A 22,352-nucleotide genomic window follows, 5' to 3' on the forward strand; every position below is an offset into this window, starting at 1 on the left:
AGTATAGAGGAGCAAGAAGTCTCAGACCTTTCAGCTCGAAGCAAGTGGGAACCCAAAGCCCTTCTGATCTGGTGATGACATGCAAACCCGCACTTATCCATCCAGTCTGCTGATTCCCAAGATACTCAAGCAAGTAAAAAAAACACTCATGACAAGCAAGCTGGTAACACTGAAGGTCATAGGATACCTGTAAAAGGAGTACACAGCTGTAGTAAGTTTATAGTGATACTTTCCCAATTATGTTCTTGCAACCTGGGGCTTCTTCAGTTTCTTGCATTTTTGCATTTCTCAGTCCACAATGATTTTCTTCTATGAATGTCAATACAGTTTTTGAACCGACTTACAGTCTTAAGTTGTTAAATCACAGATAGTACAACAGACATGGAAGCCAAGTTGCACAAATGGTGAATACAAGAGAGGCACTTCAGCATCACACTGAAAGCCCATGGCACAAGCTGAATGAGAGAGAAGGCAGATGCAGACTGCATACAAAAAATTTCTCCTCCATATTGTGTACTGCACCTATATGCCTGCCTTCACACCACGCTGACTCTTGACAGATACCGATTTCTAGCCTGTTAAAGTGTCACCTTAGCTTTTTCTACTCTATTATTAGGAAATTTTCCTTATAAAACTCTTCAACTCTCAAGACTGATGGTCTAGGATATCTTTTTTTTCCCCTGACAGCATGCTTCTAACATGCCCAGCAACTCTTGTTGTTTATATTGTCCTGAATTATTGAAAGGATTTGATAGTAAAGTGTGTTAAAAATAAACACAAATGGTGACTCTATAAACAGAAACATGCAGCACTAAGTCAGTCAGTGGAAAATGCTTCCTGACACGTGATACTTGGTGCACAATCATTCTGAAAATTGGAAGTTGAAGATAAACCATTGCGACAAGACACTATCCTTCAGAAAAGTCACTGATGACAAATACTGTGTGAATTGATTATTTCAAGAAGTAAGAAGCCTCCCCTATACGGCAGCACTTCACTTTCCACACCCCCCCCCAAATGATTGAAGGTTGACTTTTGCCAGATAAAATTATTCCAGCAAAGAAGGTCCACATACAGAAGCTTATACAGTTTAAGCTGTCATCGCATGTCACAGTATTTTTTCTGTGTAGCCAGCAATAACTTAGTAGTCTGATCCTTTGCAATGTTGATGTTTGCTTTGCCAGATAACTCACAAACTGCTCAACTCTTCCTATAGTCTATGGGAAACAAACTTCATATAACACAAAATCCATCTCCACCTGCACAGCAGGTTTTGTGACCTCAGTTTTCCCACCACGCGGGAGGCAGAGGGGCACAAGGCATCTCTGCTCCCCTGAGCACATAGAGGCTGTTACCACCAGCAAAGGTGCTGCTGCTCACCACCAGCTCACCATTAGCATCCTCCAAATTTATCCCTGTGTTCAACTGCAAAGCTTCACATCGTGGCCCCACCCCCACTTTTCTCTGAAAAGGAAGTTTCTCTGAGCATCTCTGCTCTAAGTTGGTGTTCTAATTTACTCATCAGCAGAGAGTGCCTCAGCTGAGTTCAAGAATCTGTATTTCAGATAATTTTCAGCCTTCCCCACCTTCAGAGCTCAGCACCATTCTTTTGAGTATGTAAGTAATTGTCTGAATTAAATACAAAGAAAACTGTCAGTTGTTCATTTACTAAGCCTGAGAGGACCTTTCCTGAAGAACCTACCAGGATCTAAGTGTTGTTATGCTGCAGAAATGGTGGCAAGTGTTGAAAGAACAAGTCACCTGCACAGAGAGCCTGGAAGCATTAACTGTGGGTAGTTAAGGCTTGGCGGTCTGAAGATGTCGCGCTGTACGGAAAGGTAGTGTCCCTCCCCTCTCCTAATAGCCAATAGCGTTTAACCCGTGAAGTAAGCAGACGGAAATGATGCTGTAAACCTAGGCTATATAACACTGTGTTATTTATCAATAAACGCTATTTGCCGTCCACCACATTGGTGTCTGCGTGCTGATGACCCGAACGGCCGAGGGGTGGGTCGCTGAGCCGTCCCAGAACCAGGTCGCCACGCCAACGAAGGCGACAAGTGGTGCCGAAACCCGGGAAAGACTCGCCTGGAATCGGGTGAACGGCAGCCGGAGCGGCAGGACCAGCCCGGCGGGGAGGACGCTCCCGGACTAGCAAGGAGGATGGAAGCCCTTGTGAAGGTCGTATCGCAATTACATAAGCATTGGGGTATCGATTGTAAGCCCAAAGATTTTACGCTCGCAGTTGCGAGACTTTTGCATATTGGGGTCATTGAGCAACCGGTGGATATTTTCCACGCTGAGGTGTGGGATAAGTGCACTAAAGCGTTAGCCGAGGAGATGATGTCCTCGGGTTGTGGGAAAAACCTTAAGTCGTGGGGGAAAGTCGTACAGGCCCTGCAGAAAGCTAGACAAGAGCAGGAGACCTGGAAGGCGGCAGGGAGCTGTTTGTTTGCTACCCCAAAATTGGGAATTGGGGCAGCCACACAGACTTTGCACCCCCCAGACGATAACGGCTCTGCTGAGCCTAAAGATCAGCTAGAGGGCAATACATCCCCTCAACTCTCGGACCCCGACCCACTTACAGAGGGAGAGAAACAGGCTAAATCCTTCAGGGGCAGGTTAGCCGAGGAGGCTAGGAGCGCCGCGGAAAAAACGGGGTCTGAGGAAGTCTGGGCTACACCACCGCCCTATGTGCCCCAAGATGGCGCTGAGCCCAAAGGGGAAAGGCGGGGCGAAATTTCCTTTGGTGATAACAGGGAGGAAGCGCTAAAGTTATCAAGCGCACACAAAGGGGAGGCGGAGGAGAACAGGGGGGAGAGGAGCAGTAGGAGCGACCTAGAAGGGGAAAGGGGGGCCAGCGGGGGGCAGAGAGCCAACCAGCGCGTGCATTTCAAAAGGTGCGCCTGTGAGGTGGGCACCCCACTGAGCAGAGGGCAGGGTGGGCCCGGGGGGGAGGAGCGGCCCGCCCATAGGGGAGGGGGCCGGAGCTCGGCAAAAAGGTACTGGAGACCAGAAGTAACCAGTCAGTTGAGTTCCGACTCCGATTCAAACACCAGCAGGGACGAGTGGCTCGCAACTGATTTAAACGTAGTAGAGGAGGAAACAGAGATAAATAAAGTCAAGAGCCAAAATATCCCCATCCAAATTAAAGAGAAACCACGAGGGGGAGAAATCCCTCTCACGGACTGGAGGAGAATAAAGATTGCGTGCGCCGACTGGGCCCCATCGGCCACGCTGGCGTTCCCGGTCCGGGTGACGGACGGGGGACAGAGGGTCCACTCACCTATAAACCCTAACAGAGGTCCCTTCCAACCCCTACTATTCTGTGATTCTGTTAAGGCAATCGCAGATAAAGGCCTTAATTCTGCCATGGTCTCCACCCTTATAGATGGTATATTCGGGGGAGACGATATGCTCCCATTCGATATAAAACAAACTTGTAGATTGATCTTTGACAGGGCAGGGATGACCGTTTTTAAACAAGAATGGGAGGACAACTGTACGAAGCAACTGGCCCAAGTAACTGGGGCAGACCATCCACTGCATGGCTCCAGCCTGCAACAGTTAATGGGTACAGATCCCACAATGATTACCCCCCAGGCACAAGCCCAGGCCCTGCGGGCCCATGAAGTTATGGCAACCACTCGTGCGGCCAGAGAAGCCATTCGCACAACCTCTAGAGTCATTACCAAACCATCGCCATGGTCCACAATAAAGCAAAGTGAAAGTGAGAGCTTCACAAAATTCGTGGATCGTTTCCAAGCAGCAGTCGATTCTTCGGCCTTGCCTGCAGAGGCAAAAGGCCCAGTCATAGCGGAATGTTTACGTCAGCAGTGTAATTCGACAACCAAAGAAATCCTACGATCACTGCCAGCGGGATCCAGCATCACGGACATGATTAAGCATGTCGAGAAGGAAGAACATCTAACCCCAACCCAGGTGGCTGTTCGCACCATACTAGCCAGAATAAAACTAATGAAAACTGAGTTTTTGTCCACAGGACCGGATCATCAGACACCCCCGTAACCCGTACACCCCGGTGACAAGAGAAGACGACAAGTCGGCAAACGTCCTGTCCGAGCCTGAAACCTCCTCATGGACAGAATCCAGACAACGACAGAATAGCATCTGCAAAGCGGGGCTACGATGCCCTTGTGTGATCCTAATCTTGGAGCTTGTCACTATAGGACAGGCAGAATCAAGTTACCATCACCATCAGCCATATAGGTGGGTCCTACGGAACCTTGTAAATGGTCAAGTAGTAAGGGAAGTCATAACAGCAGGACCTCCTAGATTTGCTGCCCACCTGTGTGAATTAGCACCCATACAGCCCTGCCTAAACCAGCGACCCTATTACTTATGTCCACAATCTAACCCAGGAAAGGGATATTGTAATTCTCCTAATCAATATTATTGTGCCTATTGGGACTGTGTCACTATCGCTTCCGCTTGGACACCCCCAATCCCAGACAAATATTTAACGACAACATGGGGACCACTAGGTTGCAAACATCCACGACTTGATTGGTCTGGAGGATCTGTAGGGTACAGTAATTGTGACGCTATAATCCTCCAAGTAATTCATCCAGAAGACTCAAGATGGGTAATGGGAAGAACCTGGGAAATTAGGTATTGGGAACCAGGACAAGATCGAGGTGGATTGATACATATAAGGAAGGAGGAAATAATAAAAAACCCTCCTCATGGAGTTGGCCCCAATCCAATTGTTAGTAGACCACAGATAACTGCTAGCCCCCTGGAGACCACCCAAAGTGATGTAATATCCTCCCTCGATGGGACGAGGGAACCCCCCTTATGGAAACTAATGCGAGCTACCTATGACACCTTGAACCAAACCAACCCAAACCTAACTGCACACTGTTGGTTGTGCTATGACGTGAAACCCCGTTTTTATGAAGCTATAGGGGTAAACACAACATATAGCCTAGACACCCGATCCGTACCACTTCAGTGTTCTTGGGGAGAGAAGAAAAGGAGGATAACCATGCAATATGTTTCTGGATCTGGGACCTGTGTAGGCAATGTGTGGGGACAAAAACAGAAGCTCTGTAGTTCTGTCTCGTCCACAGTGGGAAAAACCAAAGAAAAATGGGTTATTCCCTCTGAAGGAGCTCAATGGATCTGTTCCAAAACAGGCCTTACTCCATGCATATCTCTGGCAGTGTTTAATCCCATGGTTAACCACCTTGCTATCCACCTTGATAGGACCAATCGCGATGATTGTAATAGCACTAATTTTTGGACCCTGTATACTGAATGGAATCGTATCATTCGTCAAGAGTCGATTGGAGAAAGTTAACATTATGTTCGTAGAACACCGTCAGCTGCTTTAAAAATGTACCTACCCAGTGTTATCCTAAAAGTTACCTCAACTTTTATCTGTTTACTGTGCCTTATACTTTTTCAGGTTTATAGCATATTCTTTTTAAAACTATTGTAAAATATAGAATAAATATAAAATAAGAATATCGATAGAATTTTTAAGACTTTAAGATTATATTTTAAAATTATATTATATATATTTTAAGATTATGTTTTAGCTAATTTACAAATGCATTTCTTCAAGGTACCATATATTTGTTATCGTAAGATCTTAATATTTATATTTTTAAGTTATAGTTAAGATTAATTAAGGTTAAGTCTAACATAATATTAAGTTTAAGTCTTAAGTTAAATACTAAGTTAAGTATTACAACTTTATATTTTATATTAGCTTATTTAGTTAAGCATAAGGAGTGGGGAAATGTGGGTAGTTAAGGCTTAGCGGTCTGAAGATGTCGCGCCGTACGGAAAGGTATTGTCCCCCCCCTCTCCTAATAGCCAATAGCGTTTAACCCGTGAAGTAAGCAGACGGAAATGATGCTGTAAACCTAGGCTATATAACGCTGTGTTATTTATCAATAAACGCTATTTGCTGTCCACCACATTGGTGTCTGCGTGCTGATGACCCGAGCGGCCGAGGGGTGGGTCGCCGAGCCGTCCCTGAACCAGGTCGCCACGCCAACGAAGGCGACAATTAACCATAACTTTCACCCCCAGCACTGACCCGCTCAGAGCTGAGACTCCCTGGCCAGGCCTGCATGCCTGACCGGCACGGCTGACTAGGGACAAGGCTCAAACCCCCCATGTTTCCAGCAGCCACCCCCATCCCAGCCCCTGCTTTCAGAGACAGCCTTGCAGGGCACTGTCTGGATTATAGGATCCAGGCTGGGCTTCAGCAACAGCAGAGAGCAAGTGCTGAAGATGTGAGCCTGCAGAGATCAGCAGCAGCCCTGCTTGCATGCTAACCCACCCCAGGCCACGCAGCGCCCAGGGGCCAGTGCCCATGGGCAGCAGGGGCAGGTCTGTGCTGTGGACAACAGCAGCAATGTATTCTCCTGACCCTCCTCGCCCCCAACCCTTGCCCAGGCCCTGCTCCCAGTGTCTGACCCCACACCAGAAGCGCTGCTCTCCCATTTCCCCCCCCCCAGCCTGCCTGTCCCGCAGGGCAGTGCCACACAGAAGCAGTACAAAAATCCAAGCAATCGATTTTTATCCAGATCTCTGATCCGAAAGACAGCAATATAGTCTTTATCACCATCACCACACTCTTCAATCAGTAAGGCATAGCCACATTTCAAACCCCATTATGTGCTGGAAGATTTAATCAAGCACATAGTCTGCAGCCAGTGCAAGGCAGGAGTAGCATACTGCTGCAATGGCACAGAAGATGCAAACAAAGCAAGAGCTGCAAGGGAGAGAAGCCCACTGAGACACCCGAAGAAGTGTTTCCAGGGCCAAAAATCTGTTGACACATGCACTAGACAGCAACCATGCTCCCCACCATGAGATCTCCTCATAAAAACAGAGGCTGAAACTTCACAGGAAAGGGGCGTAAGGGGGGGTAGGGGAATCAATGGAACTAAAACTAACACTGAAAATATCTACAGAAACCTAGCCCTTGTAGTTAGCTAGCAACATAAGCATCATCACATCAGCTTTCTAGACCTATGCTATTTAGCCTCCAGCACAGGATTTTACAAGCCACTTTGAGATATACCCTCCCAGTGCCACTACGATCAGAAGAAGCATTAGCCAATACAGGACAAATTAGCAGTAGCAGACCCAAGAGACTCACCAGGCTCCAGTGGCGAACCCCCAGCCAAGCTGGCAGTGCAGCCAAGGAGCCCATGGCCAGGCTGCAGCAGAGCTGGGACCTGTGTTCCTGCCACACAGGTAAGAAATAGGTGTTGGCCTCAAGCTGAGCTTAAATAGCACTACAGGCACGGCAGGGCGTGGGGGGGGTCCCAGGTGGGGCTGGTTGGTTGGTGCCATTAGCCCAGGGTCAGGACACCTGTGAAGTCTTCCCACTGAGGGTTCTGCTGCAGCTCCTGGTCTCTTGAACAACAGGCTAGGGGTCCTGATTCCCTCAAGCCTAAATAATGCATTTCTGAATAACGATACCAATTTCTGTTTTTCTCAGTGTTTCAGTTAGACCAGATCCCACAACCAGTGGAATCAGGGGAAATGTTTCTACTGATCCCTCTGGCACTTTGGACTATGCTCTTCTTGAGCTATCTGTGGCATTTAGGTTTTATTCTGCATTACAGATTGAACCTATTGTTAATCAAAGCACCGGTGACACTATCAGAAAGACAATGTGACATTTCCACACCGTTCTACTAGTTTAAACAAGATTCCATGAAGAAGTTGACCTTTTCTCAGTCGAATTATAACTGTCAAAATTGCAGGAATCAATCTTTCATTTACTGTCGCCTTGAAAGTGAAAAATGCTGGAGACATTACACTTAAAACATTACCAAGCCCAGATGCAATCTCCCCTTTCAGGATGGAGTCTTCATTTCTGAAATGCAATGAACCTTATGCAACTTTTCCACGCAACAGTGACAATATAGCAGATTAAGCCTAACTTTAAAGAGGGGAGGACTGTGAGCATGTTGAGTGACAGCAGGAGCACAGCTGCCCCAGGAGGGAGGACAAGCCAGGAGCTAAGGGTACCCACGGCACAGGCCGAGAAGTGGCCGCATCAGCAGGACACAGTCCCACAGCACCTGGGCAAGGCAGGATGGCGACAGCCACGGGTCCCGCTGACAGCCCAGGCATCACCAGACCACAGCAGGCAATGAGTTAGAGCCAAGGGCAAGTGAGTCTGGATGAGCAGGGGACAGGGTTGGACATGGGGCGTACCTGTGGCTCAGCTTCAGTGAGGACCAAGGACTGACCTGACTGCAAGCGGGGCTTTTGGCCATAGGCAGGGGTTGCAGGGCAGGCTGGCTGGGGCAATTAATGTCCCTTGGTCTGGCAGAGAGAGACCAGAACTAAGGGTTAACTGGGAGCTCCAGCTATATGAGCAGGACCTTCCTAACTTAATGGACAAGTGTATGTTTTGGTCTAAGCCTGCAGCTGGCAATTCTAGTTCTGGCTTCTGTTTCTTTGTGGAAGGTGTCTGAATTTAGGGCTTATTCATTACAAACTCCCCAAACTTGATGCTCCCTGCAATTCATTAGGTTCACACCTTCTAAATTTAGGTAACTGACGATAGTGCTTTGAGGCCTCCTGCTTCTATAGCCTAGAAGCTTTTAGGAAATCATATGCAACATTTTTACACAGGGAAAAATACATTGAAATACGCCTCAGTTCTTTGGAGTTTTGCTTTGTTTTTCCTAACAGAAGTAGTTGTACTAATATACAGATGAAGGACCCATGGCTTGAGTCAGCGAGAAGAAAAAGCAATTAGAACTGTGCCTGTGAATGTCATGATGTATTATTTATCTCAGGATTCTACTGAATTAGCAACTGCATACAAGTGGAAGGCTTTCTTTTTTTTTCAGTTGCCTCAAACAAATCCTTTTGTTTCTAACTTTGCATATAATTAAGGAAGAGGGGGTTACTGGATTCCTACTCGGTTCTCACAGACCCTGTGCAATCAGTACAACCATACGGTGACCATCACCATGTGCAGACGCTACTAACTCCAGTTCTGAAGCTTTGTCAAAGGGCCCAAACAAGCCCTCTGGCTTGATACAAACAAGTGTCAGTAGGCGATTTACCTAGGTAGTATCAAGTTGGCAGTTATTTTTTGCTTAAATAGGCATTTGCCTCCCTCGGATGTGCACAGCATCCATCCCTCCGTCGGCCAGGAGGGCAGCATGGCCGGTGCCTGCCCAGGCTGCCCAGGAGCCGTTCGAGGTGGCTGGAGGTGCTGCAGCCCCAGCGCTGCCCTGACCCACGCTGCCCAGCCTAGTCTCAAGGGGCAGGCTGGATTCTTGCCTTTATTTTAGCCTGACTCTTGTAAAGCACACTTCAAAAAATTCCACTTTTGTTTGTTTGCATCCTAAAAGGAATCTGACAGCCTTGTAGGAGCTCCAGCAGCCCACCCTGGGGCAAGGCAGGGCCCGGGGAACGTCCATGCCACACCAGGAGATGCAGGCGGAGGGTCCTCCCCACAACGGCATTGGCTTGGTGAGAGGCACCACTCCGGGTTGCACGGTCCTCCCTGGGTCACACACACCTGAAACCACAGGTGGTTTGGATGGGGTTTGCTGTCATTATTGCTGTCCCAGAGGGACCCACGTGTTCTTTTCCAGCTGCCGGTGCTGCCAGGGATGCTGTCAGCCATGGGAAGGCTGAGCCCCGGCTTGCAACTGCATCTTCTCACTGAAAGTCACACCACCCATCATCATCCACTCCATCAACTGGCACCAAGCCAGGAGGAATAAAGTGATTGATTACTTTTCCTTTTCTAAACACCCGCCTTCAGATTATCACTCATATTCCTTGTCTCCACAAGCTGCACGCTAATGTCAGAAGTACAAAAGGGGTAAAAGAGGTCAACTCAAAGTGATCAGATTCCAAAGGCTCTTCTCAAGAATATTCTGTACTTCAGGGTTTTAATCAGAGAGCAGTATTAGTCTGACACTTCATTGATCCCTTTTCTCTAATCAGATCAGCCAGTGGACACATTCTTTTTAATTCCCACATTGGGCTGATGGTTTGGGCATCCTGGGATGCATTAGGAGGAGTGCGGCCAGCAGGTTGAGGGAGGTTCTCCTTCCCCTCTACACTACCCTAGTGAGACCCCATCTGGAGTACTCTGTCCAGTTCTGGGCTCCCCAGTTCAAGAAAGAAGAGGAGCTGCTGGAGAGTGTCCAGCAGAGGGCTACGAGGATGATGAGGGGACTGGAGCATCTCTCCTACGAGGAGAGGCCGAGGGAGCTGGGCTTGTTCAGCCTGAAGAAGAGAAGGCTGCGAGGGGACCTAATATATGCTTATAAATATCTGAAGGGTGGGTGTCAGGAGGATGGGGCCAAACTCTTTTCAGTGGTGCCCAGCGACAGGACAAGGGGCAGTGGGCACAAACTGAAGCACAGGAAGTTCCGTCTGAACATGAGGAAGAACTTCTTCCCTCTGAGGGTGACGGAGCCCTGGAACAGGCAGCCCAGGGAGGTGGTGGAGACTCCTTCTCTGGAGATATTCAAGCCCCGCCTGGACAAGGTGCTGTGCAGCCTGCTGTAGGTGACCCTGCTTCAGCAGGAGGGTTGGACTGGGTGACCCACAGAGGTCCCTTCCAACCCCTACCATTCTGTGATTCTGTGATTTTAATCGGTCTAGTATTTTCCCCTTAATATTTGTTTAATTCCATGATACCAAAAATGTTTCTTTTCTAACTGCTGCTCAGCTGGGAAGAAATATCCCTCCTCAAATATCAACACTGTCACTAGTTTCCGTCCCACATGAGGGACCCGACGAAGAGAGGGCTTCTCAGCACCACTCAAGCACATGTGCGAGACGAGCGTTGCAGAAACCTTATGGCAAGTTTAGCAGGAGAGAATAAAAGTGTGGAACTTAGGTGCGTGATGCCTGCAGTGCCAAGGCGAGTCCCATGCCCGGGGAGGCAGTTGGTGTCTGGAGGTGCTCGCTTCCCTCCGGCAGCAGCTGGCCTCCTCTGCAAGAGCCGTGGAAGGCACGGACACCAGCAGCAGGGAAGAAGGGTCCCGGGTTCCGGGGGAACAAGCATCTTTCTAACTCTCTTCTCTTTCTGAGGGTCCCACTTTTCCCAGAAAACTTGCCTCCAAATGAGTTCCCTAGGAAGCAGAAAATAAAACCCAGAACCAACTTTAAAAAATTCAGCCTGAAGCATCCACAGAAAAACTCTTTAAGGGAAATGCTGCAACGAATAAATGATCTAGAGCTCCTGCTGCTCTTTAAACACAAGTTGCATTTTTCCCTTTGCTTTCTCTCTGCTTTGAAAAGAACAAGACTGCGAGTCCAGCTTGTCAAAAAAGTAGCAAATGTTTCTCTTCAGAGTAACTATGCACACCAGGGTTGAAATTTCAGAGGCTCTACTTCTATTTCAGTTCCATTTTATATTTCAAGGCAGGATACTTCTCTGCAGAGGTGAATGTCAAGTGTTTAATCCATCCGTGTTGCTGCACATCTGTCCCACCATCCACACACCCATGAAGTTACAGGATGTTCACAATTGTAATATCTGAGCACCTGCTCTTTGGGAAAAGGATTGCTACTTTTAACACAGAGTTTTGGCTCAAAAAAAGGAAAAAGAATATATACCAAAGAGCCTGTGAAGATGCCGAAGTTTCAGTCATTGCTTTCCATTTCCCAGAGGCGGCACATACTGCAGTGCTAAGTGACAGCCTAAATGCCTAGATAGATGCATAACCATTGCATAACCATTTATTAATTACCTCTAATGCAGCCAGAAGCCCTTGGACAGATATCCTACAAAGAAACTATTTATTATGAATTATTAGCGTGACTTCCTTGGACTGGTCTGCAAGCTTACTGAAAGGACTACCACAGATTAAGAAACCTGTTTTTTCTCTTCCTGTTCTTGCTCATTTTATCCCATCTTTTTCATTTCTTATTCCTTCCTCTCATGGTGGCAATGCTGAATACTAACAAGACATATGCATTTAAGTGTGCTCAGTCATTTCCATGCTAATTAATTCAGGTTCCAATACCTGCATTTTGTGCAAGTTTGGTAGATCTTCCTTAAATGGGTAATTTCATCCCAAATCTTCTCCCATGGCAGAGAGAATATTTCAGCTCCTGCCTATCTGCTTACAATGTCAGTGCAGGGGTTATTTTAAGGAAAATGCTAGGTGAGAAAAAACAAACAGGCCAGATCACCCACTACCCATGGTATATATATGGGATTCTAATCCAATTTATGAAGCTTTCAAGCCAGTAAAACAATTATTTTTAAAATGCATTTCAGTCAAGACGAAAAACTACTTCGTTGTGTGCTTTTTAAGGTGCAGGATGAATAGTCCACAGAAGGCAACAGGAAAGCATTCTCTTCTTGTTTTTGTTTATTCATGACACAAATGCAGTGATTACTCCTAAGTAAGTCTCCTGGTTATTTATATACATCCTCAACACTGGATGAAATACTTCAAATACTTTGAAAGCGATGACAAAAGCCAGTGCTTTTCTACTGTTAATCGCTTTCTTTCAATTACTTCCCCCACTGAAACCTCAGCCAGAGCGGAACATGCCATCATCCCTCTGTATTCAGCCTCGGTGTGGCCTCACCCCGAGCACCTTGTGCAGCGCGGGGCCTCACCACTGGGAAGGAGGTGAAGGTCCTTGAAGGTGCCCAGAGGAGGGCACCGAAGCTGGTGAAGGGCTGGGGAGCATGTCCTGTGAGGAGGCTGAGGCCCCTGGGCCGTTCTTGCCTGGAGACAAGCGGCTGAGGGGAGACCATCTGGCTCTCTGCAGCTTCCGAGTAGGGGATGTGGAGAGGGAGCTGCAGAGCTCTTTGCCTGGGGATCCAGGGACAGGACCTGAGGGAATGGCTCAAAGCTGCACCAGGTGAGGTTCAGACCAAAGATGAGGAAACATTTCTTTACTGAGAGGGTGGTGAAACCCTGGAACAGGCTTCCTGGAGAGGTGGGGAAGGGGATTAGAGAAGTCTCTGCTGGAGCCTCAAACTGCAGAAATCAGGAGTCCACTTCTCCTTCTCCAGAATGAAATAAAGTTGGTTACAAACAGTATTTGACAATAAACAGGTACATTTTTACAATTCCACTAGTTAATCACTTAGATTTGCAGCCCAGCAAGATAAACATGTCGAAACTTATTTATTCTGACTCCTATACTACAGCCAGATACTAATACTCTTGTGAATCCAGACCAAGTGGGACACAAGTTCAAATCACACCTGGTTTTGGATCCGATTTAAGGACACTCAATCTTACAGCATTTCATAAGCCTGGAATGACAGCCGTACATGACAAAGCAAGACTGTCCAAAGAAGCTTCTGCTGCCCTGGAATATTCTGTTCTCCCCACCTGCAGTTGCTAGGCAGCTCTTCAAGCCTTTGAGAGAATATCAAAGTTATTGAAATGATTAGATAAGGGGCCATCAAGGAAGTACATAAAATATTACTACCTGATATTATGGATTTCACTGAGCTCAAAATTGTAATTATTATGTTGGGTTATGTTACCATTAAAAAAAAACAGTAGGAAAATCAGAGTGATGCAGCAAAAACGCTCTTTACTATCCAGTATTAAAAGAAAGTACTGAAAAACAGGATAGTGGGTAATTAGACATAAAGTGTATCCAAGCAGATATTTACAGTCTTCATTATGATGCAGGACAGTAAGTCACTGAAGGCAAAGCACGCTCCAAATACAGTAAAAGTCACCATCAATTTTGCATGCCAGAAGAACCTTTGAAATAAACAGGAAAAGATAATTTCTTTCTGCAAATAAATTTCACCAAAAAATGACTATTCAATTGTGATGTATTCCATTCTTCTGAGTGACTTTTCCCCAGTTTTTCAGTTTGTTTTTTGGCAGAGAGAACAAAAAAGGGAGAAGGAAGGAAAATAGAAACAAACAAACAAAATTTCTGTCTCGCCCAGCATAAAATGTATTTCATAGCAAAAGCAATTAGGAATAAGAGGAGGGAAAAAAAACCCCATTTTTATGCCAAAGCTGTGTCATCAAATAATAGTTTAAGAACTCACTGCATTCATAACCTCAGTTTCAGTACAAATGCTGTATTCATTAAAAAGTAATACAGGGTGGCAGGGCTGGATTTATCACTAGAATTTGCACGCTGCCATAAAGAATGTCCTCTATTAATGACAACAGCTGTTGGTTTAATAACCCTAGAAAAGATCATTAAATTCCTTCACATTTCCCAGAAACAGATGGAAGAAACACAGAAGTGTTAAAACATATGGGAGAACATATTGAAATCCAGCGACCTCCTAGAGTGGATAGGAATCCTAATGCCGCAGTCTCCCAGTTTACACTGGTGTCCTCGTGGGTGCCCAAGGTGTATGCACTGAGGAGATTACGTAAATACTGGAAGAGGACAGAAGAGGCTTGGTGTGCTGTAGGCGGCATTTGCTCTGACAGTTTATTATCACTTATGCTATCTTTGCAGGCACAGATTTCCTTTCCCGCCTATTTCTATGTTAGATTCTTTGCACTTAGAACTTAAAAATGTAAAAAACCTCCACACACAGAGGAATACTTTCATCAAAGAAATGACAATAAGCCAGTGAATATAGGTCACTTTATGCACTTCCTAGAACAAGGAGAAGATTCATGTCAGGAAATGGGAATTTTCCCAACAGCTTGAAATAGAAATCATAACAGGTCCCAAATGCAGTTTTTTCTGTGACCAGGGACACTGTGGCTTTCATATGTTGGCATATAATTTACGCATAAGCCTTAAACACTGCACAAGAACACCTAGGAACACTTGAATGAAATATTGTTGGTATAGTTGTTAACACAGGCCAACAATGGTGGCAAAACTTGAAGCAAACTTGAAGCCCAAAGCCACAAGGAAACTTAACATGGGAGTCCAGCCACTTCCACCTGGTGTTTGCAGCACGCATACTGCCTCCCACCCTCTCTTCCTTTTTCCTGTTTCCTGTTCATTTTGGCTTCCCCTGGCACGCAGTAGAGCTCTCCCATGAAGAAAGCCAGCAAGGCAAGCCTGGGCTCAGCTTGCTTGTGGAGCCAGCCGAACTCGGCACCACGCAGCCCTCCACGCATGCATGGGGGAGCAGGATTGTCCTGGCAGAAAAAACTGTGAACTAGAGCTGGATGACTACTGGAAAAAGAGTCTCCTGTATAAACGAGCTGATGCACGCGCAGGGAGAGCAATACAGCTCAATGCTCTTTGGTTTTCCACTAGAAGACTATTCAGCCACCCATACAGCCAGTAATACTGAAAACAAAACACAGCCCCATGAACGTAGTACAGGTACAGCTCTTTAGCTTTTGCAAATCAATAGTGATTCAGGCCAGCTAGGGAATCTGTACCTACACATATGCAAGAGAAAATTCTTGCCAAAAAATTCTTGGATAAATCACCAACTGAAACATCCTGGAAATGCTGGTGGCTCAGATCTGTAGTCCACACAACGAAAGTGCTGTGGTTAAAGGCAAGAAAGGAAATCTCCTAACATAAAATTCAGGTGCACAGGCTCCTGTCCTCATCAAAGCTGCTTAAAAAGATTTAAAAAAAAAAAAAAAAATAGCGAGATGTTTTTTCTATCAGAATTTCAATGGGATTTTTGATCAGGTTTATTTGCAACTGATTTAAAAGTAAAGATCAGACTTTGTAAGAGGCTGGATTGGGATTCATCAGGTCTCAAACAAATTGCTGTGTGATTTTTGATTTATCACGTGCAATTTCTGTACACAGAGGCCAACAGAGCAAGGGCAGCTCTCCTCCTCTGATCACCTCTAATGGCTGTAAATAAAACAGGGATTCTCTCTCCAAAGCTCACATGCTTCTTTTTTATGAAAAAAAATGTTTCTGCAATGATTATGTATTAAGATACAGGATGCTATCTTGGATGTTCTTGCCAGGTTAGTAAAGTTTGAGAGGAGAAAGGGAATTTTTGGTAGCACAAATAGAGATATTAACTGGCAAACTCTGCCAATTAAATGCTTGGAAGACATATAGGATGAAAAAGGCAATAAATCTGTCAGTACTAGTTCTTTGTTGTTATCAGATTACTCTGCCTGCAAACAGCTAGCAGTGACTAAATAATGGTGATTTGCACTGATGTGTGCCTCAAGCTCTCCAAAGTGAATTCTAACTCATAACTCAATTAGCCAGCTAGAACTAACTTGATTACAGACACACAATGCTGTCCTATTTTCCTGTTGCGACTTCCCTGTCTTCTAATCTAAGTTGCTTTAACAGCTTCCTAATGTTTTATAATGTTCCAGCAAAAACAGTTTTTCCTGGGTTCTCTAATCTAATCCTTTGTTGTCATTTTTCTTGTGAGTTGTAACAAGCAACTGTACCCTGCTTGCTACAAGCCATCCCTGCCCTCTTATTACATATAACAGGTGTTGAATACACGCACAACCTAAATGAACAATGTTTTATTTATTCCTGAATCCTCATAATTTTCCCCCTGCTGGAAATCTTGTTAAAAATCTTTGAGCATTTCTAACAGCTCTCTTCAACAGTGAGTATCATATCTTAATTGTGCCTTGTCCAGGGCAGAGTTTTAAACCCATTGGCCAGTAATTTCCTAGGTTGCCTCCACTTCTCTCATTGTCTGTAGGGAAAGATCGTTCCTCGCTTGTTTCTCCACCCCGTGCCAGGCTTTACACGCCTTCAGCCCTTTCCTCCTTGCTTACCTCCCACCCGGAAGAGCTGTAGACCCTTCTGCTGCCTTCTGGGCAGAAGCTGCTCCTGGGTCCCAGTGTTCATCGCCACCATCACTGGCTGCATGCGTCCTCACTGTCCGTCAACCCTTCCGAGTCGGAGCGACCACTGTGCAGCGCTCAGTTAATGGTACATAAGGATGGCTAATTTAGAGCTATCCTTATGTACCTATAACTACAGTTATTTATTTCCCAGGACATACACAGACGTTGAATTTCATTTGACATTTTCCTGGTCAGTCATTTACTGAATAGCTATAGAAAATCTTTCTGTCTGCTTTATTTATAGCTGGAAAAATACATTCACCATCTTATGGGTCCCTTTTCCAGGGAAAGCAGCGGGTCCTTCACAGATCTATTTGGTCTCACTGGCCATTGCCCCATTACGAAAATTACTAATTCCAGTCTTTTCCAGTCGTGTAACAGGACCCTAATTACCAGGAAGAACTCTGATTCTGTAACAGAATATGACAGAATGAAGAAAAGAACATATTTTACTAAAAATTTTACCTCATTTGAATGGTTATAGCCATAGCTATTGGAGTAGCCATCAGTGCTTTTCATAGGACAGGTATAAATTATATTTCAAGTCACAAAAGGCATTTTTAAAAGGCTACAGCCCACATACCAGACCTTTCATATTCACAGAGATGATAAATGACGCTGTCAATCTGCCAATATAAGTCACATGTGGGTCCCTATCAAGAATCCCAGCTGCTTTATGATTAAAGCATGATCTGGAACAGCACAGAAGACTTTGGATCACACTGGATCCCTGACCACCATCTCCAGTTGCACCACTTCATGCTGTGCTACTCATTGGGTTCCCAGTGTCCATGGCCTTCACTTATTAATTCTGTCAGGAAATACAAACTGCCTGCACGGACTTGAAAGTAAGCATTCGTCTACCTCCTCCAATGTCTTTAACCTATGACCTTTTCTGTTGTTTTCTGGATCCCTTTGGAAGACTCGGACAACACAGTAAGTAGAACCCTAATCAACATGGCAATTCCTTCTAAAAGCAAAATCAGAGGCATTTTGAGAAGGTCTGATTGTCTCTACAAAACTGTTGGCAGAATTACTTTCATTTTCTCAAATGCATCACTTAAAAAAAAATCCTGCGGGGATATTTATACTGGGCCAAACTCCCCAGAGGCCCTGTTCATTTAATTGAACCTGCAGCAAGAATCAGCTCTGTTCTTTATGTTTTCAGCTTTGTTTCTGAATTCAGCTGGATATTATTTAAGCACTTCAGTGAAGAACTAAACAATAAACATTGGTATTTCTTGACCTACATGCAAATTACCTCTGCTCTCTCTGCTCAAAAATGACAGGTGTTTTTTATCTCCTCTACAATTATCTGCTTTATGAAATGTCACAGCAAAGCTATAAGAAAAACTGGGCTGTTTAACATTTTATTTTCCTTCCCCCTCCCCCCCCCAAAAAAAATCTTATTGCATTTTCTGGGTAAAGAAGAGGAAGAATGCTAAAATACTCAGAGGCAGGTATTCAGCTGAGGCTAGTGAATCAAGCCCCAGTGAAATCAGTTTGTATCAGTTGCATAGATGGCCAAGCGCTTTAAAAACATAATTCCTTGGTTTTTTGCACTCCCCTACCTTCCATGCTTTCTTTCCGATTACAACTTATGGTTTTAGAATCGCATCACACAACATTGTGCCACAGCCACACAAACAATGCTGGTGCTCTGCAGCCCTGTTCCCAAGCATGGTAGCAGTTCTGCTCATCACGTGGCAGCAGCACAAGCGACCAGTTCATGATGTGACGGAGCACTAATCAGGATTTGGCTGGAAAGCTCTCCCAGACATGGCTCACCTGTAGCTGAGGAAGATGAGATTTTTGCAGTGAAACTCCAAGAGCTGCTCGAGTTTAAGGACTTATTGCAACACTTCAGAAGTAACCAGACTCTCAAATCTCTCGAAGACAAAAGCTCTTGGTGTAGGTACCACCTGGCTGCAGCAGTGCGTTCACTTACGGAAACGTGCTCAATATTTCAGCTACCACCCTCAGTAACATCTTGAAGGCATCACACAGCAACACACAACTGCAGGCTGTCAAGGGCTGGCATAAAAAGAATGATGAAGATCACTCACTCATGTGCAAAATATAATAATAAAAAATCAGCAAAATACCTGGGACTTGTGCAAGGGTTGCCCATCAGCCTTGCTAATTTCTGTTTATCAGCTGCAGAAAAAGAAGACTAGTTTAAGAAAATACAATCACAAAGCCCCTCACAAATTATTCTAGCTTGAGCTAAGGTCTTTGAGCAATTTAACATCTTCCACACAGAACAAAATAAATACATGGAGGAAAGAAAGATTTCTCTGTGTTTATAACTCTGTCCTCAACCTGGGAATAGTGAAAAAGTTGAGAGCGATGTCCAAATCTGTTTGACACCTAAAAGAGAGGGAAAGAAACAATGGTACTTGTCAGTGCAAGAGACCAGCGTAACAACACTCTGCCCATATCACACCTGCTGAAACCTAACAGCAGACATCAAGATGTCTCTCACGCAAGCAGAAACTATCTTGCAGGGTAGACCTTAGCCTTCACACAAGAGAGATCTGATTTGCAGAAAACACAGAGCCTGCAAGTATTTCCATTCCAACATTTATTTGGGGTGGGGTGGGGGGTGCTTTTTTTCCAGCTAATTTGAAGATTACAGTTTGCAACTCAGCAGGGAGCCAGCTGGCAGAAGAAAAAGAAGTGCAGAACGAAAAACAGCCAGACAGAACCTCAGTGGTTTTTATTTCAAGCATAATCTGGAATGCATAGGTGGGCCAGCAACCTCAGATCAGACAGGACTTTTCTTTCCCTGCTCTTCTCATACAGGCTCTGATCGTGGTAAGGCAAACAGAGCTCTCCTTAGGGCATGAGAAGCAAGCTTCAATTTTCCTGCTGCTGACAGCAGTGTAACTGAGAACCAAGAGCAGATTTTGTCCTATTCACCTCAAGATATGACCAGTGAAACAATTTTTAATGCAAGCAGGTGAAATTAAGATCTGATTAAGTCTGATTAAAAATAGTTCCCCCCCCTAATAATCTATGCCTGGGACAATAACTCTAAAGGTTCAAAAGGAAGGCAAGTAGCAAACTCAGCTGCTCCTCAGAGGCACAGCTGTGCACTGGAGTGCAACTCATGCTTGTAAAATAGCCATTTTCTGTGTTAAAGATAAGCCTGAACTCAGAGAAACCTGTGGAAACATAAGAACATTTAGCAGTTCTGTTTCCCTTAGTGCATGATGTAGTGAAACTTTCTATCTCACAATATGCTGTTCTTTTATACTGCTTTCCACTTACACATTCCTAAGCTCTAAATAGACTCAGTATCTCCATTTTGCAGCTGGGGAAGGAGCAGGAAAATGCTTTGCCCAAAGTAACACAGCAGATAGCGATGGAGAACACATTAGAAACCCAAACTATAAACATGTTACAGTCTTTTCGCAGGTGGAGAGAGGGACTTCTTACATTTTCAGTTTTTCTGAACAAATGTACAGGAGCTATGGAAAAGTAAAGGTACCCAACACCAAGCCACTACACAGTGTCTTTCTTCTTTCTCCATTGCACATCTGAAATGAAACTCTCCTTGCTAGCCAGTAATGACTTTTTCTGCACTTCTTCACTGGCAAGGTAGCGACACTAATTTTCATTCCAATGGAAGCAAAAATTGCAGCCTGAAATCCCAGTACACACTGAATATGTGGGCTGAATGGCAACACAATAGGACAAAAAAAAGTAAGTAGCATACACATTCATGTGACACTATTTTGCTACCCGGCGAGGACTTCACCCAGGGCCAGTCTTCTCAGACTCCTCTGCAGAGGAAAGAAGTCCGTCCTCTGCTTTTCTGGGCAGCTGGGGCTTCCTGGAGACATTCTGCTGGCATTTCAAGAACGCAGTACTACCCCTGAGCCACAATAGGCACCGGAGGCTGGGGACCAGAGCGTCAGTCAGTAGAAATGAGTAGATTCAGTGGTGTTGAAAAAGTTTTAAGGATTTCAGAACTGAGCTTGTAGGATGTGCAGAACTGTGCTCCCAGAGGAGAGCTCCTTGTGCCTCCAAAGTGGTGCTGTCAACAGCCTTGAAGTAGTAACTGTTCAGAGATGGCACTCAAAAGTCCCAAACAGTTCAGAGTAGGAGCTAAGGAGAGTCTCCCCTTGCCTCACTGTCTCCCCACGGGCATCTCTGCTCCTTGTACATGTGTTCCTGCATCCACATCCAGGCCAGGAGCGCAGGTCCCTGCAGGTATCTCCTTCCCTTCCAAGGTGGGGACCACTCCATGGGGCCAACACCAGCATCACCAGCACAGGCCACGGCAGCTCAGCCACCACCAGGAAGAATACAGAAGACAAATAATGGCACATAAATGCCACAGTCCTTCTGTGTTTTCTCAGCTTTTGACAAGATTGGAGAGGTCTAGCTCCTATTCATTGCTCTCTCAGCAGAGTAATCCTCTGCTTCTGCTTCACAGCCCTCCTTGGTATTACCTGGCTGCTATTCTCTTCCTCATTGCCCACCTTTTCTATTTACTGCAAACACAAAGGAAAATGGCTACTTTTGACAGTTTTTCTACTACTCAAGGAAATGCTTCCATGCAGCTGATGAATTTTATTTACTATTTCCTTCCAGTCGTTTCCTGAAAGGCCCAGTTTGCCTTATACTTTATGGTATCTTCCCTTTCTGCGGGCTGCCATATAGAGACCTGAAGACCTGCTCAGGACTTACCCTGCCCACTCCAGCCAGTCCAAGGGCTCTCAGCTCATACAAGCCACACCAACCGCTGAGGCATCTCCATCTCTGGGGTGGCCATTGCCACCCACTGTAGGACAACACACTGGAGTCTGGGCACACGCACACTATGATGCGGCTGACCAAAGCCCAGTGACAACGAGACCATGCTCACCTTTTACTGGACTTTGACAGCAAAAGAGGTGAGGGCCTGAGCACCAGAAGACAACATGCAACAGGAGTGACCATATCCTTCCTACTGAAAAGGTCACAGATCTGGCCCGGGTCATGTTGTCCTTGCCCTAACTTGGTCAAAATGGCACCATTTCGTATCATCTGTAAAGAGGACAAATGGCAATGCAAGCCTTCAGAGGAACACGTGCACAACAGCAGCGTTTTCATTTTGAGGGGTAAGAAAGTATCAAAATGCATAAAATAGACTCCTTATTTGGGGAAGAAAACACTATCAATAAGACAGAGGGAGAGAATTCACAAAGGCATTTTCCTCCCTCTGTGTTCCCCAGTAGGTCTAATATCAGTACACCTCAGCCCTCCCGAACGATTTATTTAACCTTCACAGTTTAATCATAACAATAATATTTGTCCTTTTCTCATAGCACCTGATGATTGCTGTATTCATTACACTAGAGCCATACATCCTCTGAAAGGAAGCACTGAGATGCTAGTCAACCACAAGGCATATATTTTCTTCCCAGGTGCTAGCCAAGTGTTTGGAAATAACCTTTGTAATATACAGTAACCACTAGACTGTAATAGCTTTTGTTCAGCCACCGAGAAAGGTTATAAAGTTTTACAGGGATTTGTTCTGAGCAGTTTCCCTCCCCAGTTTTAGAGGACATTTCCAAAGTCCTTTCTGCCGATTCTTCCCTGCCTGGCGAACCTCTG

This window comes from Opisthocomus hoazin, chromosome 11 (assembly GCF_030867145.1).
Source record: "Opisthocomus hoazin isolate bOpiHoa1 chromosome 11, bOpiHoa1.hap1, whole genome shotgun sequence".
Classification (NCBI taxonomy): Eukaryota; Metazoa; Chordata; class Aves; order Opisthocomiformes; family Opisthocomidae; genus Opisthocomus; species Opisthocomus hoazin.